Genomic DNA, 19,951 nt, shown 5'->3' with positions numbered 1-19,951 from the left:
TGTAAAAGTCGCACTATTGCTATTAAACATCACGCTGTCACGAAACTGAAGAAGAACTTCCACAAAGTAAAAATGACGCGCCCAAACAATTTATCAAACTGTTACTAGGAGGAGAACTTCAAAGCGACTAGTTATCAATAAATATTTCCATATCCTACCCAGAGAAGAACCAAGAAGCAAGTAAGAAGCAGAGGAAAAGCAGGAAGAACAGAAGTTGAAGATTCGCAAGACTGAGACCAAGAAAGAAGATGGGTGAAGAATAGACGACATACCTTCCCAAATCCCTATCCTGTTGTAAACTAGTCGTTTGCGAAGTATGACAACGAAAAACGACCGCATTCAGCGACACATAACGATGACTTTCACGCAGACAAAGCCAGTAAACCACTAGATTCTGGACTCACAGATCCATTCCATTATGGGACCTCCACAACAGCAACACACACTTGCAAAACCAACAATGAACGACGAAAGAACCTGTACATCAAATGCTTGCCCACATCCATATCGTTCAAGTCCATCACCTTCGTGCAAAAACATTCGCCAACCTAATGCTTAAACATTCATAGGATTGTGTGAAATCAAATTATGTGATGTAGGAATTGTGCAAAAGAAACGTGTGAAAAACTAAATAAGTAAAGCACTCCAGACAGCTAATAAACTACAAAATAACAGTAATTGACTATGGACTTAAATAAAAAATAATCGATAAAAATAAGTCATTAGTTCTGAAATGGACAGTATATAAAGAAACAATATGCCACTCATTTTCTCCTCATAAAAATAAAAGAATAACTATATTTTACTTAGTTTCTCCTTATAAAAACAAAGAGTAAAAAATTATCTTGTTGGATGTTTTCCCGTTCTTTAACATTTGTACCACTTACTAAGATAATACCTCAATATGTGTGTATGTATATTTCTCCATCAAAGCAATTTTTGGAAATAATTCTTATTTGTTAGTGTAACAATGTTGAAATGAGTGTCCAGAAACAAAAACATTTTACTTGTACATGATATTTAGAAAATGTGTTAGGAATAGATTTTACTTAATTACTACATTTATAAAAAAACTATATTTCTAAGAAAATCGATGTGAAAGACTCCTCACTTTCGATAACAAACATCTTTAAAAAAACTTCACACTTAAATAAAGAAAGAAAATAATAATAAATTAATAATAGCATAAAAATGTTCTTCTCTTTTCGTTTTTAATTATAATGTGGAAGAATATAAAAAAATAAATTAGTAATACAAACTAGCATAGAACAGAATAACGTGGCTGAACAGTACGCAACAAAATTTAGATAAATTAGAAAATTTTTGACTGACTTAGATAACGATTCAATCATTGCCTAAATTCAGTACAAAAGTTAAGTTTGAAGGGTGGTGATATGTAAGGTGTCAGGTAAATCCAACACCTTCCATGAAAACCCTGACATAGCAAGCAAATCTATTAGTATGTAACATAGCTGCGAATAAATCGTGACATTAAATTAACCAAAGTAATACAAGTAACGAGTGAGCAAATGGAATGCCACAGACTAACACAAGAATGCCTAAATGCATGTCGTACCTTCCCACCGTGAGGCAGAAGCAGTTCCGAGGGGAGAAACGAGGACAGAAGCCGAGAGCAGAACCGTGTTAAGCTAGAAGGCCCTACGATAACGGACAGACTGGACACCCACGTCGGCAGCCTACCGCTTAGTCTACCACCCGCACGTTTTAGCGTGAGGCTTTTTTGCGTCTCTGTTACATTGCAAACTTTAAAACATTGCCCCACCACGAAAAGTATAACGTTTCTCATTGGATAGACAGAATTTTTGTAGGCGGAGCTTAAGGTTAACATTGAGACCCTGATTGGTCAGATGAAAACATGGCCAGATAGTTTTTTTAAACTAACTTCGGTAAATTGTAGTAAGGAGAAGTTAGAAGGGAGTTAGTTCCGAGACGGCGAGCTGGATGGCTGGTGCGCCGGCCGCTGTCGCCTTGATGCTGCCTAAACACCGACAAGGTAATGAACGCACGCGATGCCGCATTTTTGAGCCCATAAGGCTTCACTCAGAACTGCAGAAGACTCATCTGTTACACCCCTTTTTTGCGTAATACTAGTGTCGATCGTTAATTAAAACTCATGGTGTTCACATTTGCCACTTGAAGAACAGATCTGAAGCGCGATGATTTTTCTTTCATATAGTTATTGAGAAGCCACATCAGCCACTGTAATTTACGACAAGTTAGATAAGTAATTAAAGATAATTGAGGGACACTGTAGACCGTTTTTGATGGTTTTCTCTTTTGTGAAACTTAAATTAAACCTAGATTATAGATGTGATATGGCATAGGTCATCCTTCGATCGATTGTAGAACTTGGAAACCCATTCAGGGAATATTCGTTCACATTTTTGTTGAACGCAGTTGGTTTTTACAATCCTGTATCAAAACATTTCCTTTTGTCAATAGTGCAATTTATAAATGATGTTTTGTGAGTAGAATAAAATTTCCAATGGTAAACTTAACTGCTTTTTCGACATTATTTTACCAGCTAACTAAAGATAGGAAAGCCTTGAACCCTTTCCACTATATTTAGTTAGTATTAAGATTCTTTTACAGTGAGTGCAGTGGAGCTGACGCTGAAATCATATAGTATTTGGTTATATAATCGCAAGTCTCACTGAACTCTTCTGAAATCTGCATGTCATTTGTGGTCTGGAGTCCCCTTACCAGCAACAGGTCCCAGGTTCAAACTAGTCAATTCCCTAAAAAACACGCTCAGAGTGTCGTTGCGCGAAAGTGGTAGGGAGACACGATATAGTACAAACAGACACCAACATGAATGTTTAGACAGCCACCACGAAAGAACCGTACGATGCAGCGGCCGACGTCGAGTGCAAGTCTGCCATGTTTCTTCGATCCGCTGGCGACATTCGAGATCCACCAATAAGGAGGAATTAAGTTTCCAGGAACTACGACTCCGCCAGACCCGTTGCCGTGATAGAGTTAACGTGCATAAATGTGCAAGGTGATCCGTAAACGCTGTGGGCCAACATTCAGCAGCTAACACGTGATCTCTTAATCCGCCAGAAACATAAATCCGATCCAGCCTGCTCGCCGAGTGGCTAGTAAAATACGTGTAGCCCTCTCGCTGCCCATGGATCTTTTCCCACGTGTCCATAAGGGCCATGTCCCGGCAGATCGTGTTCAATGCGTGGTAGGAGCTGAAATTAGGAGTTTGATGCTTCGGTGTGAATACACAGTTAAAATCCCGTCTACCAAGATGTGGTCATACCTCCCATGGAATAGGGGGGCAATCTCCTCCGAGTAGAATCTTGCACGCGCCTGTCGATTGTCCAATCCGGATGGTAAATAGATTTTGACGATACGAATGCCATTCACGTCATAGCCAAACCCCGAGCCTAAGGAAGGTAATCGAGGTCACACATCGGAATCCATTCCGGACTAGTATTGCTGTGCCACATCTTTCATCTGGAGTCGGCGCTAGGTAAGTGTTGTACCCATGCACGTCGGGAAAAGCAGCATTGCAGGTTTCCTGCATCAGCAGAATATCAATGTCTGTAGCGTCAATCACGTCCCGGAGAAGTTGCATCTTCGCAGGCGAACGTGCGGTGTTAATGTTCACTGCGCCCACCTTATATGCTTGGTTCGTTGTCGTTGTCATGCTCGTGTCATGTCACTGAGAACTCCAAGGGCTTTAGTCCACTATTCGTGCTCAGAGGGGTGCCCGCCAACGGGCTGTCCTCCTTTGTCGTCGTTCCATGGTGTGCATCATGTAGCTGAGTGGCCATCATTTGGGGGTGGCAATTTCTGTATGTCTTCGGATGGTTCCGCCCAGTCCCAGTGGTCATCCATCCGAGAAACGTACCATCACACAGTTTATGCGCAGGCGCTTAGACGGGCCTCATGACATTACTGTCAGTTCCAGTACAACACTCGTGGCTGCCGCATCGCGGTCGGGAAGTGGGGCGGAGGCTGCTTCATTTAAGTTTTTAAAATATGACGACACTTGGTGTATTTGCATCTTTAGTTTGACAATGTCCATTATGGACAAACATTAGTAAGTGTAATTCTGAAGAAGGTTGGGTTATCCCAATTGAAACCTAGGTAAATCTAGGTAACTCCGCAACTGAGGCTGTTAATTTTGAATTTAATAAATGACTGTGCTTAAACTGAAACACAATATTTTTTAACGCAACGCAGTCTGACTTTCAGTAATCCCTACAAGAGAATGGCCCTGACTAACATTAACCTATACCTTTCACAAATCACTTACCTCACAAAAATCTTAGTTACTCGAACTACTGAAATACAGCGAGCGCCACTACTGTCAGCTAAATAAAGGATTCAAACTATGGAAGACACTAACTACTGATAGGTATAGTTAGCAAATGAAAGATTTTAATAGAGAACAAAAATGTATTTACCTTAATAGTTATAATATATATAGCAGTTCGTGACATCCATTCTTACAAATTTCAAAACTACGCCATCTCTCTTCCCACATCTACCGCTGCTGGCGGCTCACCTCCAACTGCGCCGCTAACAGCCAACTGCCCAACGCTACAATGGCGAGTATTACAACAATGCCAACCAGCCACAGACTGCACATAGCACAGCCAGTGATTTTTCATACAGAGCGCTATGTGGCGTTACCAATAAGAAAACCTAAAGAGCTTACTTACATAGATACAACCCAACACAAATGGACACTCTGAAACTTGGTTCAGAAAAACACACTGAGGAAATAAGTTATCTATCGGAGAAAGTAGCCGAACTTTCGGATCAGTTCACTAATTTATCTGCAAAGGTAGATGATGATCTGAATGACACAAGACCTGTAGCCATCACTGACACAGATGAGTGTGAATAAATTAAGAAATTCAAATAAAATCAGAATCAAATTAATACGCAATACAAAAGAGAAATCCGGGAAGTACAAGATCAGTTGACGCAGGTTATACAAAAATTACATATTTCTGAGGACACTCGCGCTCCAACACGAAAAGAGGAACTTAGAAATACGGAAAAGCCACAAAATAATAACACAGGGCATTTCGGAAATCGTGAAAGAAATTGGCAACGTGCACCGAATTTTGAGACACGACGTAACGATGACCGATATGCTACTCGCCGACAGGTTGATTTTGGCTATAAGCTGTTCATTACTGCACGTAGTTTCAAAACATTTAAGAATTCTGGCAACGACATTTATCCACAAGCATGGCTCCATCAGTTCTCTCATTGTTTTCCTCCCAACTGGTCATTGGAGCACAGATTAGAATTTATGTGTGGTTACTTAGAGAATGAACCAGCTGTAAGAATGCGATCGGTCATTCACGATTGTCACAGTGAAGGGGAATTTTATCATGCCTTCCTCTCAGCATATTTGTCTCAAGCTACACAATACCGAGTAAAACATAGCATAATAATGATGAAACATTTCGAACAATCTGAATTTTCCAGTCTTGTCAAATATTTCGAAGACATGTTACATAAGAATCACTATCTTTCAAACCCATACAGCCCCTCAGAACTCATCCGCATTTGCTTAATCAAATTACCTGAACATTTACGACAGATTATTTTAGCAGGACGATGCAAAGACGACATTGAAGCTTTTCAGGGATTGTTACAAGAACTGGAAATCGACACTGACAATCGTGGAACGCGAAAACAGGAGCACAACAATTACAGGTCACATCTGTCACAATTCCGCGACGACAGAAATAATACACGGCAAGGCTATTCGTACAACGTAAATCGTGACCAAAACAGACACCAACCGTATGACAACCGTTGGCAGAGTAGTAATACTTACAGGGAAAGGTCACCTGTCCGCGGTAATTACTATCACAGAGACAATAAGAGAAACAGACAATATGGAAATCAAAATAATTATTATCAAGGGAGACAGAATAACGTAAGACGCAACGGTCCAGCGCGCAGTTACGATTCAGGGAAAAATTCTCCACCACATGACCGACAAGAAAGAAACTATGGAACCTGCCGACATGACGACAGACGATATGATCGGAGCGACAGACCTGAATTGCAGCAGAACTGGCGGGATTCAAACAGAGCAGGGCCCTCTCGACAAGGTGAATTTGTAGAGGTTAGGTCTCCAAATCCCAATAACGACGCGCGCCAGCAAAGAGACAAACAATGACTCGCACCGCAGGCAGCCACGTGCGCCGGCTGGCTCAGAGAAAAATAACATAGACGCTAACCTTGAGAAAAATCCCAGTATTCTTTACCGACGTATACAACATGATAATCGCTTTGAAGTTTAAGCTCTGTTCACTACGAAGATTAAAGGATTGCACCACATTTCATATGTAAAACCGTTTTTAACTTTGTATTTGCCATATAACTTTTCACTTCACATTGCTAGTATGCTTTATCAGACTTATAATCTGTTAACATGCAACCATGTTTGAAGTTAAATATCCAGTCAAGAACCAAGAGAACTTATTTAAACAGAAATTATGAATGCATTGTTATAGTGAACAGACGACACAGTGTTACTGTGTGTGTGTACATTCTTGCTTGTTAGTGGCACGATTACGTAACGACCATAAGGCTGACATACTTAGAACATTTACCAGTACTGCTAATGAGATTTTAATGCAACATTTTGGTTTACTTGAAAATACATTGTGGATTTAAAGTACTTTCTGTGAGATACCAGATGACACAGTGGTTAGTTTATGTGACAGCTACACGATTTTATCGCGACGCTACTAATGAGTGACAATTTACAATGTTGCTTTTGCACTGTATCTGTTTTATATCTGCACAGTTTTTCTGTATTACTCTGGAAAGTAAAACATGTTTTAGTAGTAATGTTTGTGGTATAGCTACAATGAGACAGCCTTCTATGTAGCACAACAATACGTTACAGTACAGTACTTATTTCATCACGGCAATAAGCGTAATAACTAAGATATCTATACGCAAAGCATTTCACTTTCGTTTATCATGAGGTAAGTACATTGACTTCTGCAGACCTTAGCTTTCGGAGGACGATAACTACGACACTTTCACAGAGATTATCTTACAACACGACGCACAGTTTAGCGCTACTGTACAGGTATTTGAGTGATTAATTTTGTACTTAAAATATTTATTTTTAAAGATATTTGAAGTACAATGATACAAAGGTTTTCCGTGATACTTTTCATTCCACTGCTGCAATCTGCAAAACCTGAGGATATAATTACATTAATCCTCAGGGGGGTACACGATTACTTTGTGTATCATGTGTTTGGCAAGCACAAGGAGCTCTAGCTAATATGGTATTTGCTTATACATTTTTACACATCGTTACCATATTTCTCTAACACATAAATTACACAGATATCTGATCATTTAACTGAGAGATAAACATGTTTTTTACTGCGTTAGTGACAGATATTTACGCAATTACACAGTTGGATAATTTCACACTTATGAAATTGTATTTTGTCTGTACTGTGTGAACCCTTCATATTTTTCAGAACCATTGTGATACTATGAGAGCTCTGAATGATGTATTTGGTATGGGATCATGATTTTTAAAGTACGTTTGAGGCAGATGACACTTTTGACATGAGCAGAGAATTTTTTAGGTTTTGAAATTATTGAAGGAAGCTATGACGTTTTTGAGATTTGACTGAGATGTTATGATGTTATTATTACGACGACGATGTGAATTGTGCTGCTGAGGTATGTTTAAGCTGATGCTATATGAATTATTTGGTTATGCTACGTATCTGTTATGATGAAGTATTGAAGAAGTGTCGACGAATATGTATAAGTGTAATAAAGTAAGGAATAATGACTCGTGGTTAGGGACTCTGGTTTGTGAGAAAGGATGTTGGAAACCGAGAATCGTACTTTAAGAGTTATGAAATGTATGTAAATGCGTGAATGTATTGCAATGCCGACGAAAATTTTTTGGCCACTATTATATCAATAGGATTTTGTTTCTACAGATTTGTAACGCAAATTCTTGACCTGTGAAATAAATTTATATGAGACTGTCACTGTAGTGCAAACGGGTGTCGTAAATATTTCGGTAAGACAGTTAAGTGACCACCTGCACGTAATGCGTCGTGGGCACCCAGCTGCGTGACAGACGCATTGAAAATAGCCGTTAGTGTGTGCCTGTCAGAGGTACAGGTGGAGAGAAAAAAAAGAGGCCATTATCTTTGTTATTGACATTACTATATAGAAAGCATTGTAAATACTACACCCTCAAACTTGAAAACATGATTACGCTGTAGAGTTCTTAATTTATGATATTTACTGAAATGAAATGATGAGAAACGTTTCATGTCTACTGTCTTGCTAGTTGGAAGATTGTTTACTGCATTATGAAATGCCTTATGGCTAGCGAATGACGTTTCACGCCTTGCTTTACCTATTTTGTTTAATATTTCGTTTCTAGCTGCACTGCAGCATTGGTTAAAATAAAATTTTATAGATGTACTAATATAAATATTTTCTGTCTACAGATCCAGTATATAATAATTTTATGATACACTTCGAAAAAAATGAGGGAGCACAAAAAGACGTTTTTCTTTACAGGAACTGCATACGTAAGTTTCTTTTCAAGTACTTGGTAATTTATTTCATAGGATAAGTTTTTGTGGTGCACCACTTTAATTACATAGACATTAAGATGTGAATATACAATTCCCTTATCTGCGTTGTTGTCTTTAGTGTACTATTTGTTCTGCTTGTGGGTTTGTCATGTTTAGATATAAGTTAATACATTTATTGCTGCTTGCTTTGTTACTTGCATTTTTTTGTCATTGCTGTTTGTATTAATTGTTTTGTGCTGCTGCATTGCCTCGTCCCTGAGTTAAGCATCTGAGATCAGTAGATTTAAGTTAGGTTAGGAGGGGTAGACTATATAAGAAACTAACTATGATGATTTGCAAGAAAAGCATTGAGAATCTATAAAAAAATGGCTTGGCCAAAAAATTAGTATACAGTGGAGAAAAACTATTTTTGAAAGAGGATGTGAACAGAATACAGAAAGCATGCTTGGATAGGATTCTTTTTGGCTGGAGCAAATGCTGAAATAAGAGGGACGATCTACGGAATGAAGTTTTGGGTTGGACTGCAGTACCAAATGTTACACTGAAAACAAACCCTGTCCTTTCCTTTTGTGTTATCCCATTATGTATTTGTGAACCCTTGTGTATTTGTTCCTCCCCCCATGAACCATGGACCTTGCCGATGGTGGGGAGGCTTGCGTGCCTCAGCGATACAGATAGCCGTACCGTAGGTGCAACCACAACGGAGGGGTATCTGTTGAGAGGCCAGACAAACGTGTCGTTCCTGAAGAGTGGCAGCAGCCTTTTCAGTAGCTGCAAGGTCAACAGTCTGGATGATTGACTGATCTGGCCTTGTAACAATAACCAAAACAGCCTTGCTGTGCTGGTACTCCGAACGGCTGAAAGCAACGGGGAACTACGGCCGTAATCTTTCCCGAGGGCATGCAGCTTTACTGTATGATTAAATGATGATGGCGTCGTCTTGGGTAAAATATTCCGGAGGTAAAATAGTCCCCCATTCGGATTTCCGGGCGGGGACAACTCAACAAGATGTCGTTATCAGAAGAAAGAAAACAGGCGTTCTACGGATTGGAGCGTGGAATGTCAGATCACTTAATAGGGCAGGTAGGTTAGAAAATTTAAAAAAGGGAAATGGATAGGTTAAAGTTACATACAGTGGGAATTAGTGAAGTTCGGTGGCAGGAGGAACAAGACTTTTGGTCAGGTGACTACAGGGTTATAAACACAAAATCAAATAGGAGTAATGCTGGACTAGGTTTAATAATGAATAGGAAAATAGGGATGCGGGTAAGCTACTACAAACAGCATAGTGAACGGATTATTGTAGCCAAGATATATATAGGAAGCCCACATCTTCTACAGTAATACAAGTTTATATTCCAACTAGCTCTGCAGATGACGAAGAAATTGAAGAAATGTATGATCAAATAAAAGAAATTATTCAGATAGTGAAGGTTGACGAAAATTTAATAGTCATGGGTGACTGGAATTCGGTAGTAGGAAAAGGAAGAGAAGGAAACGTAGTAGGTTAATATGGACTGGGTACAGAAATGAAATAGGAAGCAGCCTTGTAGAATTTTGCACAGACCACAACTTAATCATAGCTAACACTTGGTTCAAGAACCACAAAAGAAGGCTGTATACATGGAAGAAGCCTGGAGATGCTGACAGGTTTCAGATAGATTATATAATGGTAAGACAGAGATTTAGGAACGAGGGTTTTAAATTGTAAGACATTTCCATGGTCAGATGTGGACTCTTACCACAATCTATTGGTTATGACCTGTTGATTAAAACTGAAGAAACTGCAAAAAGGTGGGAATTTAAGGAGCCGGGATCTGGATAAAGTAAAAGAACCAGAGGTTGTACAGAGTTTCAGGGAGAGCATAAGGGAGCAATTGACAGGAATGGAGGAAAGAAATACGGTAGAAAAAGAATGGGTAGCTTTGAGGGATGAAGTAGTGAAGGCAGCAGAGGATTAAGTAGGTTAAAAGACGAAGGCTAGTAGAAATCCTAGGGTAACAGAAGAAATATTGAATTTAATTGATGAAAGGAGAAAATATAAAAATGTAGTAAATGAAGCAGGCCAAAAGGAATACAAAAGTCTCAAAAATGGCATGGACAGGAAGTGCAAAATGGCTATGCACGGTTGGCTAGAGGACAAATATAAGGGTGTAGAGACTTATCTGGCTAGGGTAAGATAGATACTGCCTACAGGAAAGAAGGAAAAGCACAAGGTGGAAGGAGTATATAGAGGGTCTATACAAGGGCGATGTACTTGAGGACAAAATTATGGAAATGGAAAAGGATGTAGATGAAGACGAAATGGGAGATACGATACTGCGTGAAGAGTTTGACAGAGCACTGAAAGACCTGAGTCGAAATAAGGCCCTGGGAGTAGACAACATTCCATTGGAACTACTGACGGCCTTGGGAGAGCCACTCCTGACAAAACTCTACCATCTGGTGAGGAAGATGTATGAGACAAGCGAAATACCCTCAGACTTCAAGAAGAATATAATAATTCCAATCCCAAAGAAAGCAGGTGTTGACTGGTGTGAAAATTACCGAACTATCAGTTTAATAAGTCACAGCTGCAAAATACTAACACGAATTCTTTACAGACGAATGGAAAAAACTAGTAGAAGCCGACCTCGGGGAAGATCAGTTTGGATTCCGTCGAAATGTTGGATCACGTGAGGCAATACTGTCCCTACGACTTATCTTAGAAGCTAGATTAAGGAAGAGCAAACCTACGTTTCTAGCATTTGTAGACATAGAGAAAGCTTTTGACAATATTGATTGGAGTACTCTCTTTCAAATTCTGAAGGTAGCAGGGGTAAAAAACTCGGAGCGAAAGGCTATTTACAATTTGTACAGAAACCAGATGGCAGTTTTAAGAGTCGAGGGACATGAAAGGGAAGCAGTGCTTGGGAACGGAGTGAGACAGGGTTGTAGCCTGTCCCCGATGTTATTCAATCTGTATATTGAGCAAGCAGTAAAGGAAACAAAAGAAAAATTCGGAGTAGATAATAAAATCCATGGAGAAGGAATAAAAATGTTGATGTTCGCTGATGACATCGTAATTCAGTCAGAGACAGCAAAGGACTTGGAAGAGCAGTTAAATGGAATGGATAGTGTCTTGAAAGGAGGATATAAGATGAACATCAACAAAAGCAAAACGAGGATAATGGAATGTAGTCGAATAAAGTCGGGTGATGTTGAGGGAATTAGATTAGGAAATGAGGCACTTAAAGTAGTAAAGGAGTTTTGCTATTTGTGGAGCAAAATAACTGATGATGGTCGAAGTAGAGAGGATATAAAATGTAGACTGGTTATGGCAAGTAAAGCGTTTCTGAAGAAGAGAAATTTGTTAACATCGAGTATCGATTTAAGTGTCAGGAAGTCATTTCTGAAAGTATTTGTAAGGGGTGTAGCCATGTATGGAACTGAAACATGGGACGATAACTAGTTTGGACAAGAAGAGAATAGAAGCTTTCGAAATGTGGTGCTACAGAAGAATGCTGAAGATTAGATGGGTAGATCACATAACTAATGAGGAAGTATTGAATAGGATTGGGGTGAAGAGAAGTTTGTGGCACACCTTGACCAGAAGAAGGGATCGGTTGGTAGGACATGTTCTGAGGCATCAAGGGTTCACCAATTTAGTATTGGAGGGCATCGTGGAGGCTAAAAATCGTAGAGGGAGACCAAGAGATGACTACACTAAGCCGATTCAGAAGGATGTAGGTTGCAGTAGGTACTGGGAGATGAAGAAGCTTGCACAGGATAGAGTAGCATGAGAGCTGCATCAAACCAGTCTCAGGACTGAAGACCACAGCAACAACAACGTGTATTTGTTTTCTTCCTGTCTCTGTGTACTGTTTCATAGAATTTTTTCTCTTCTAATACTAAGCTACATTCACTCTAATGAGGAATACTGTTATCCTCTAATATAATTTGTATTAATAATATGTTATTTGCTTTGTAAAGATGTTTAGCCATTATTAGTTCTGTTTTGATTCAATGCTCATGTGTGAAATTGATGTTTCTAAAGTTATTCTGATCTTTTATGTATTTACTTATGTCGTAATTCCTGTAACACTGATGTATATGTTTATTTCTATTCTTTTCTAAAGCCTCTATTTTTACAAATGTTATCTGTATTATTATGTTTTAATGATGTATTTTGTACCTTTGTTATTGTATTCTTATGTTATAAAATTGTAGTTGACACCTGTTCATCAAATTAAGTAACTTGTTAGTTACATTTCACTGCACACGTTTCTGTTGTTCATAGTATATGGACAATATGTGAGAAGTAGGAACTAATAGTATTTGCACGTGTGTTGATAATTCAGCAAGAGACTGGTTAACAGCAATGCTCCTTCTAAGGACAATTGCAATAACTTTGTGAGTGCACAAGTGGTGGTTTATGGACTTGCTATATTCTCCGCAAGACTCTTCGATGGTGATTGTGCACCTGCCCAGTCGCAGCAGATGGCTGCTGGCCATCTCTACAAGGACAGATGTGGGTCTTCACTTCTGGTGGCCCACCAATACCATAATCTCTACTAGGACTACAGTGAGTCTGCTCTGTGATGACCAACCTACCAATAGTCTTCAACTTCGACTGACTCTGCTGTGGGTTTGCTCTATTGTGGCCCATTACCTGTCTGCATGTCAAGAGCAGCACTGTCTTTCCGTTGGAAGGACAACACTGCTTCTTCAAGACTGCTTAGAAATCCACTACTTCCGAGTGCATTTTCTTTTATTGCTCAGTCTTTGAGAAAAACACTGCAATTTTACTGTGATGAACGATCAGGACTGTCTTTATGGACTGTGAGAAAATTTTAGCTTTTGACCAACATTGTATCAATAAGTGTGTGTATTTGATTTCTCTGTTATTGTAATTATAATTATGAAAATTTCTTCAAATCTGTATTGGCCAGTGCCCAAAACAATTTGTAAAATTTTTCGTGGGGGCATGGGGGCTATGTAAGTAGGCTGTTTAGGTTTTCTTATTGGTAACGCCACATAGCCGTCTGTATGAAAAATCACTGGCTGTGCTGTGTGCAGTCTGTGGCTGGTTGGCATTGTTGTAATACTCGCCATTGTAGCGTTGGGCAGTTGGCTGTTAGCGGCGCGTAGCGTTGCGCAGTTGGAGGTGAGCCGCCAGGAGCGGTGGATGTAGGGAGAGAGATGGCGGAGTTTTGAAATTTGTAAGAATAGATGTCACGAACTGCTATATATATTATGACTATTGAGGTAAATACATTGTTCGTTCCCTATTAAAATCTTTCATTTGATAACTGTACCTATCAGTAGTTAGTTCCTTCGGTAGTTTGAATCTTTTATTTAGCTGGCAGTAGTGGCGCTCGCTGTATTTCAGTAGTTCGAGTAACGAAGATTTTTGTGAGGTAAGCGATTTGTGAAAGGTATAGGTTAATGTTAGTCAGGGCCATTCTGTTGTAGGGATTTTTTAAAGTCAGATTGCGTTGCGCTAAAAATAGTGTGTGTCTGTTTAAGCACAATCATGTATAATTTTTCTAAGGTGACGTTTCAACCTGTGACCTGACATTTAGGATTTATTAGGATTTATTACGACCTGCTATCGAATCCGTAGAGAGTGCCAGAGGAGAGGCAGTTCCTCAGAAACCTCATGGCCGACTCATACCAACTCCACCAGCCGAAATGCCTTTCCAGAGTGTTAGGATTGACCTCCTCGGACGATTTCCAACGTCTGCTAGTGGCAATAGATGGATTATAGTTTGCACTTACTATTTGACACGCTATGTCATTGCAAAAGCCGTAGAAACAACGAAGCATCCGAGGTAGCCAAACTTATCGTGGAAGACATTGCATTAGAACATGTTGCCCCTAGGTCGTTAATTGCGGATCAAGGGAAAGTTTTTCAATCGAATGGGTGCAACATTACTCATCCCATGACGACTGCCTACCATCCGCAAACGGCATTACTGAACGCCTTAATAAGACAATGTACGACGTGCTATCAATGTTCGTCAATGTTGAGCAGAGCAACTGAGATGAGATGCCACTTTTCGTGACTGTTGCTTACAGCAGCGACAAACGACAGGATTTACGCCATTTTTCCTGGTGCATGGGCGTGATACGAGTAAGACGGTGGTCACCGTGTTTCCGTCACACCCTGATGACGTGGACGTCGACTACATCGGCCAGGTGTTAACCAGAGCTGAGGAGGCTCGGCACTTAGCTCCACTCCGCACGCTGCAGGCTCAAGAAAACGATCGCCGAAGGTGTGACGAGAGGCAGCGTCCTGTTGTCTACCAGCCTGGTGACCTCGTCTGGATCTTCACTCCTGTTCGGAAGGTTTGTCTCTCTGAGAAGCTCCTGAACGCTACTTTGGACCTTACAAGCTTTGTTAGTTGTTTGTTGTTACTTATGAAGTTGAAGATTTCGACCCCTACGCAAGACGACGAAAGATCAGAGATACGATCCACGTCCTTCGAATGAAGCTCTACATGGATCCTGCCACACAGGGTAAATTCGAAGCTAAAGCGACAGGCATCAAGCGGAAAGGTGACGAACAGAGTAGCGGCAAAAGAAGTTCTAAGAGGATCACCGCCAGGGGGTGCATCAGTCATCGGGAGTTAAGAGTATGCAGGACCGATGACCGAACTAGGACGACGTAACACTGAGACTCTGTTCGCTTAAGGAGGAAGCAATGTCGCAGAAGAAGCAGAGTAGCAACGTGGTGTAGTGGTTATGATACCAAACTGATGCAAGGAGAGTCGATAGTACAAAATTCCCCTGGGCTCTACAATTTTAATTTCTGTATTCGGTTCGGGTACATTCTAGAAGTATCCACAAATGTCAAGAATCATTGTACTGGAATGTTCTGTAGCTGTATATACATACTGTATGTGTTCTGGCCGGAGGCAATTCGCTCCAAGCTGGCCGCGGTGGCCGAGCTGTTCTAGGCCCTGCAGTTCGGAAACGCGTGACTGCTATGGTCGTAGGTTCGAATCCTGCCTCGGGCATGGATGTGTGTGATGTCCTTAGGTTAGTTAGGTTTAAGTAGTTCTACGTTATAGGGGACTGATGACCTTAGATGTTATGTCTTACAGGGCTCAGAGCCATTTGAACCAATTCGCTCCTCGGTCTTCTATGTGCAAGTGCTTCGGTGAGTAAAGTTAGTATTAGTCATTCAACTAATTACACTTTCTTCTAAGTGACATTATTCAAGGATCAGTCGACCAAGAGCCTTGTATTCCTTCGAGATGAGCAAATTTCTTTGAGATTCCTCCTATGGATTTAAGTCTGGCTTCTGCTTTTCCCACTATTTCTTTTACGTGGTTACTCGGCTCTGGATAGTTAAACCTAAATAACAGTAAATACTGTTTGCAGCAATTAGACATCATTGTACCATGGACCTTGCCGTTGGTTGATTGGCATGCGTGCCTCATCGACACAAAGAGCCGAATTGCAGGTGCAACGAGAACTGAGGGGTATATGTTGAGAGGCCAGACAAACATATGGTCGAGTGAGACCAGAGATGAATATGGTAAGCAGATTCATAAGGATGTCAGTTTCTGTTGTTATTCGGAGACGAAGAGGCTTGCGCAGAATGCAGTAGCATGGAGAGCCACATCAAACCTGTCTTCGGACTGGAGATCGCAACAACAACAACAACAACAACAACAGTTGTACAGTAGTGTATTTCTTTTTATATGTTTGCGCAATGTGTTACATTTATTTTAATTCGGGGTCAAATTACAGAGTCTGAGGCGTTCATCAATCTTCTGCAAGCAATTCCGCATATTGATGCTGTCTTTTGCAGTAGCTACTTTCTTATAGAGAATCCTGTATCTGCAAAGAGTCATAAATAGCTTCCGACGCTCTCTACTAGATCACTTTCAAGCATTGTAAACAGTAATGGCTTGCTGTGGCAAAAACATACTGCATATATTTTGCGTTGATTCCATTTATTTAGGTCGCATATTGGTGCATGTAAAATGTAGAAAACATACTGAAATTGTATTTAATGCTGAGAGCACAATGATATCTATCTCTACAGGAGGGCGGCACACAAGTGCCTTCAGTTCTGTCCATGTGCATCGTGAACACACTTTAGAAACGGTTCGTGATGCGGAAGCGAGGTATAGTACCAATCATAGCATGCAAAGAGGCACACATTTTGTCACACAGCTAAAATTTTAAACGTTTTTATCTATCGAAAGATGGAAATACTTTGGTTTTGTTGATTAAACGATGTACGTTTTAACAGCATTTAATATCTCATCAAAGAGAAATACAGAGACGTGGCAGAAGTTAATATAAATTATATTAGTATAAATTATATTTTTATGTTGGCGATCTAGTTTAATCGTAATCTGTTTGTTCTTATATCACAAGATATAACTGTTCAGAAACTACATGTTTTAATTATTTCTGTTTGCATAGAAACATTTTGTATGCGGACAAGCCTTGCAATACTTTAAAGCTTGATGTATTGTCATCAGCTTGCCCACTGACCTTTCCAGGATCGTCATTCTTTCACTGAAACATCATACGTCCACGATGGCCTTATCTTGTGATGCGAAGTACTTAGTAAAATTGCCTGGCAACTGCTTCAGAAACCATAAGTACTGAAGGACAACACAGCATACTACAGGGCGTACTCAGTTATCAAAGACTGATAGATAGTATGCAGAGCTAAATTCCTACGATAATTATGCTTTTATTTCAATTCAAGTGTGATAATATGCATGTTATTTTCTCCTCGGTTGCCAAAACGCCAGTGTATCTTTGACTGACCTGCATGCACAACACAGAGATAATAATTAGTCAAGTAGCATCCAGTGACTAGTCCACATCCAGAGTCACTGAGCTCTATGAACGACCCACTCTGCTCCTACAACTACCACTCTACAGAAGACACTGTGTACCTCGTTTCCTCTTATATGAGTTGAACGGCCAATCGTCACGTTGAGTGGTCAATTCTGTATCACGTAGAGATGTCACAATAATTCGCAAACTCTTCTCTTCACCATGCACCAGGACGTCGTGACAGCGATTTCTTGTATTTGGGAACAGAACAGAGGGATCTCCCCGGTGTGTCTGCTGGCCCTTCGCGCAGCCACAGGACCTGCCGGTCCACGTTTCCTTTTCATTTCAGGCGTAATTACGCTGTCAGGAAATATCTTCCGGAACCTTATCAGAAGGTGAGGATACAGACACGAACACTGACCATTTATTCGTTGATTAAATACGTCTTTCCTTTCTGTCAAAGATTCGTTCAACATGCGTGAAACTGTTTCTAATTTTCTTCTCTTTCGATAACTGTAACTACAATTTTTTCGCTGCCCAGGTCCTGCAAAGGAAAAATTTTGCCGTTACTTCAATTCGTTTGCTCTTAGCTTTTTGGCTGTCGTATCATGTCACAGTAGATATAAATAGCTTCTCTGTGTGAGCACAACTGTGACCGTGTCTGACCTAGCCATCAGCATCGGTTCGACTGACTGACAGAGCACTCCCCATGGCCTCGCGTGTATTTAACGGAAAAGATGTCCCATAACAGGTAACTAACGTGACAGAGGTGGCATTAGCAAACGTGACACGTGGGTGCTGTACCTCACCAAAGATAAACCACAGGGTGTTCATCTGACTATGACACATACAGCGGTCGACACTGATTCCTGCTCTTTGCATACCTGAATAACAAATTATTATAGGACCAGCACAGAATAGAAAAACTATTATTGTTAACATGGACCAATACAAATCTAACATGTGAATACCTCACCAAAGACTGGATAGATTCAGCGGATGGGACAAAATTGTAATCTAAACATGATTTATTGAGAAGTTCGTCCGTGGTGATCACATAGTCATTATCTGTGTTCCCTAGATGAATGAAATAACTACTCATACAACTAATCTTGATGTACGCACTTCTTGAAGATTGCCGTCTTGCTTTCCCTATTGTTTCAAAGTATTTTTTTTATATTTTTGGTTAGCTAATGAGAAGGCATTTTACAACCTTTTCGGCCAGAGGTCATTCACCTCATGTAAACTGCCGATAGACTATCCGCCCATTGTGTCACAAACAGAAAAGAAGTCTTTTCCACAAAGTGAGCTGGCCGTTTGTCAGAGAATGCTAAGTGTGATTTTTATGTATCACAGCCAATTTTCGAAATCAGTCAAGCTGGAAACTGGCTGGCCAAGTCGCTAAGTGCACTGCGTCGCTTTAAATTGGCCGGCCAAAGTTCAATCTTTCCCTTATTGCGGAATTCCGACGGCCAGTTTGCGAAGTGGTTGGGACCTATCGGCCAAACTCCGAAGAAAAAAGCAAAGCAGATTTGATTGAACAATTTCAACCTCGCTGTAAACTGACCGGCCACTGTCCGATATGATTTTGAGTTCGGGATCTGGGCTGCTTCATTACGTCTTCCACAAATTGCAAGCACATCTCCGCCTCAGGATATGAGCTGCTCTATACTCTTCTTGATAAAACACACACTATATTTTCACTTTGTTATTGTTAGCTAACTGGTCTCGACTTTCCTATATTTCAACCTCCACAGCGGCAGTATCATTATTGGGATTAGCCCTTACTTTTGCAGCAGCCTCTATTTCTTGTTCGATTTTCTGTCTTCCTCTGTCACTATGTTCTCAACTATTTATTTAGGCAGATTTAAAGTATTCAGACCCACTTTTGCTTCACAGCCAAACATTGCCTTGTATGGCGACTGCTAAAATACTCGATGAAAATAACAGTTTTTTATCACTTGGGTGAATCGAACACTCTCAGCCCAATGTGCTGAGATATTTGTGTGCATCTATGTCATTATCATATTCTGTACATCTTAATTGGCCCGTTAGACAGAACCTTATGTTGGCTATGTTTGGGTTTTCCATGTACAAATTTTATTTCAGGCCACATGTCACTTAGCTCATTATAGCTTGGTTCGAAAACTCTCCACGAATGAATAAAAATCTCTCAGTGTGTATGCTGCATCAATTCAGATAAAACTCCAAGATTTCGACCACTACATCCACGGTCGTCGGCAGGCCTAAAACTGACTGTCGTAAACTAGTTGTTTTCTTTATTGTGATTTCATTCCCCTGCCCCATATGGGCAGGGGAGGGCTGCCAGCAGCACAATCCGCCGCTCTTCAGCCGAGTGACACGACGACTAAAACAAGAATAAATGATACATACATAAGGAGATAAAAAGGGAACATTAAACAGAGTAAGGGGGGGAAATGGATGTAAAAATACACTGACATGGAGACGTTCATGGGGGACAATTAAAAAAGTCACCAGAAAGTGAAGAAACACAGCTGGCGATTCGTAAAACACAAAGAAGGCACTGAATTCACATG

The sequence above is a fragment of the Schistocerca gregaria genome, chromosome 3 (genome assembly GCF_023897955.1).
Source record: "Schistocerca gregaria isolate iqSchGreg1 chromosome 3, iqSchGreg1.2, whole genome shotgun sequence".
In the NCBI taxonomy this organism is placed as follows: Eukaryota; Metazoa; Arthropoda; class Insecta; order Orthoptera; family Acrididae; genus Schistocerca; species Schistocerca gregaria.
This window is presented reverse-complemented; position numbering follows the sequence as displayed.